The sequence below is a fragment of the Arachis ipaensis genome, chromosome B08 (assembly GCF_000816755.2).
Source record: "Arachis ipaensis cultivar K30076 chromosome B08, Araip1.1, whole genome shotgun sequence".
Classification (NCBI taxonomy): domain Eukaryota; kingdom Viridiplantae; phylum Streptophyta; class Magnoliopsida; order Fabales; family Fabaceae; genus Arachis; species Arachis ipaensis.
Window position 1 is genome coordinate 48,907,630 of NC_029792.2, and position 3,798 is coordinate 48,911,427.

The following is a 3,798-nucleotide window of genomic DNA, read 5'->3' on the forward strand; positions in this document are numbered from 1 at the left end:
TAGTTTAGCCAAATCATCTTCGGGAAACTTAAAATCGGATTCCTCACTTAAGGATTCTATTTCGACATATGAAACCTTTTATTTTTGAGAAAAAATCTTACTTTTCAACGTTTTCTCATTTTTAAATTTTTCTTTCTCTTTCCAAAGAATTTCTACCTGACATACTCTTTCTGCCAAATAAGCCAAGTCAGGTATAGAATATTAAGCAATTTTTTATGCATATAAAAGCCTAAACCCATGGTGGCTATTTTAACTACTTCACTTTCAGAAAGAGATACATAGCATCGACTTCGAGCATTTTTGAAAGAATCATGAAGTCATCAATTGATTCTTCATCTTCACGTTTCAAAACTATCAAATCAGCGACGGTCACATTCAACTCTCCTCTAAAAAATTGAGAATGAAAAGCACTCTCTAGTTGTGCCCAAATTCCAATCAAATTTAGGCCTAAGATTAGAAAAAGGAAAAAATTTCATCTTTAAATTTTCATGATTCGCTAAGTTTCTCAACTCAACCATATATCAAGCAATATGCTAAGTGGTTAATTCACCAACTTCTCTCGCAAATTTTGTTACTATTTTAGGATTTTTAATTCCCCTAGGCACTTCTGTCATTTGCATAGCAACAGGGAAAGCAGAAACAAAATATGATCGATTCATGAAACCTACATTGAATCCAACCCTATTAAGTACATCTTCAACAATTCTAGTAACCTGGTATCTCTCACCACACTGATTGACTTTCATTCGAGCCAACACCTAATCTGGATTTTGATCTCGTCGAACAACTCCAGGAGTATCTCTTTCAAAATGCATATCACCTCCCATATTTCTGGGCATATTCATCTCATCCTCCTTATTCATTTGTAAATTTTGATCTCCTCCGTCATAGTCAACAATTCGAGCAATGCTCTCCACTTCCCTATCAAGGCGCTCGAATTTTGATTCATGATCAGCCATCATAGGATTCAAAATTGTAGTAATCTACTGGGCCAATAAATAGACCAAATCGTGATGACTTTCATCAATATGTTGTCTAAAAGCAGCCATCGAACTAGAAGCATTCGACGTGGAATCCAATTGATAATCACGAGAAAATTCAGGATGTAATAGAGGCACGGGATTACAAATAAAACTTGATGAATTTCCAAATCTAATTGGCAGAGCATAACCACCCATTGAAGGAGTGTAACTTGGAGGAAGGCTATAAGGAGGCCAACCAGCAGTTACTGGCAGCTGCGCTTGTGTCACAGCAACCCGTGGACGCTGATTTCACCCACTATTCCCTACTAAAGGATGAGTAACTGTTACAATCTCTACTATTGTGCTACTTTCAGCACGCAACGATATTTCCATCGGGATTGGTGCAACTATAGCAACATTATCATTTGCAGATGATTCGACAATAGTATTAGAAATTTCTTCTACCATTCGTATAATTTTGCCATTTCTAAGTTTCATGCACTAGATCATTACAAAATGCTTTTTTGACATACTTAATTTTCAAAAGTGTCCTTCTGGGTGTGCCAATTTGTATTACAGATTTTTTGTAAATCTTAGTGGTTTGATATCTAATGATTTGGGAGCGAAACCTACTCCTCTTATGAGTATTAGTTTTTGAAAGTGCATCAAAGGTTATTCCAATTGGTTAAATTAATAAAAGAAAATTTGAAAAGAAAGCAAGTAAAAGTTGAAAGTAAAATGACTAAAAATGAATAAAATAACATTTAATTTAAAGAAAGCAAAAAATGGCCTCCGATAAGATCGAAAGGCTTTGAAATCAAATACAAAATGTTGAATCTTAAAAGAAAATGGAAAGAGTAAACTTGCTTGAAAGGTAAATTTACAAGAAAATAAATATTACAAGAAAGGTAAATTGAAAATAAAAGACAATGGAAGGAAGCTTACAGAAAAAAAGCTCTAATCAGGCTCAGGAATTCACTAGGGATATGAGTGTGCGAGAGTATTTTCTGGTACGAGATTCCAACCTCTATTTCTTCAAATCTTCACCTATTTATAAGAGTCTTTGACCAATCAAATTCAAATGTAACTCCCACGTGAATTAATCTTTAAATAACTGTTCTTGCCCCTTGTACGGCGTGAGTAACTGCCATTAGTTATCTTCACTCAATATTCTTCTTCGATAAGACATATCGATCAATCTTACCTCTTTTTTTTTTATGAATCCAAGCACGGACTGATAAACCACTATTTTATGGTTTATCTTGTGCTAAATAGAGTAGTTTTATCCATCTTTTATACACTTATTCATATGAAATGCATGGTTTTACATTTTCCTTCCTAAATTGATGCTATGTTTGATAACATGCTTCTTTGACCTTGAATTCACTATTTTTAATCCTCTCTTATTCCCAATAGATGCCGTGATATGTGTGTTAAGTGTTTTCAGAGATTACAGGGCAGGAATGGCTTAGAGGATGGAAAAGAAGCATGCAAAAGAGGAAGGAACACAAGGAATTAAAGACTTCATGGGCGAGCAGCGACGCGCACGCGCGAAGCACATGTACGCGTGATCAGGAGAAAAAGCAGTGACGCACACACGTGAAGCACGCGTACGCATGACTAGAAGAATGCACATAGACGCACATGCATGGACGACGCGTACGCATGACAGGCCGTCACGTGCTGCATATCAGAATTCACCGGGGGCGATTTCTGGGCCCTTTTTGACCCAGATTCAGGCCCGAAAGTCCAGAATAGAGGTAGGGGTGTAGCTGAGACTTGGAGACACTTTTCATTCTCACTTAGTTTTAGTTTAGAGAATTCTAGAGAAAACACTACTCCTAGGGTTCTTAGTTTTCGCTTCTTAGCTTTGCTTTTGGATTGGATCTTGAGAGAGCTACTACTACCTTCGCTTGAAGTTTCATCATTATAGTTTGCCTTTCTTTTACCTTAATCTTGTGCTTTCCATTCAATTTCTTGGATTCATGTTATGATTTCATTAATTTTACATTTATTAATATAATGAACCATTTTCACATTTAATTCCATTTCTTGTTTGAATTTCTTCGATTAATTATCAGCTTTAAAATTTTCCTTATTTAATTTATTTTATTTATCATGTCTCTCATTTTTTCTTATTCCATGTTATGTGAAAATGGCATTCATGTTATGATTTAAAACTCTCAACTTGGCTTGGGAGTTGATTAATTGGAACTCCTTGAGTTGGAACACTCAAGAGCTAATTTGTAATTGGGTATTGCTAGCCAACTCACTCTTCACTGACTCTAATCCTTCTTTGGGAAGGGATTAGGACTTGTGAACCTGAGTTAGTGTCTCCCACTTAACCTTTCTCTACAACTGCAAGAGAATAACTGAGTGGAAGCAATAACCTTTACTCTTGCACTTGAGAAAAGCCAATAAGGATAGAAACTCCAATTAATCCTCTCTCAGCCAAGGCCTTTTAATTCAAATACATAACATCCATTGTCGTTATTCACTACTTCAATTTTTAGTTGTTTATTTCTTCGTTCTCAAACCTTAAAAATTTCACAGAAAATTCCTCATCAATAATTTGCACTCTTTTGTTAACTCTTTGGAAAACGACCTGGGAATTTTACTCCCAATAAATTGATTCTAAATTGTGACAACTCTTTTTAAATTGATAAGTAAAATTTTCGTCAATTAAGAACTGTACTTGCAACGTTATTTCTATTATAAATTCTTAATCGGCAAATTTCCGTCCGTCATGCTTATGAATGGGGGGCACTTGCCCCTAGTCTCATTTCATATTTTTAAACCAAAATATACATATATATATATATATATATATATATAT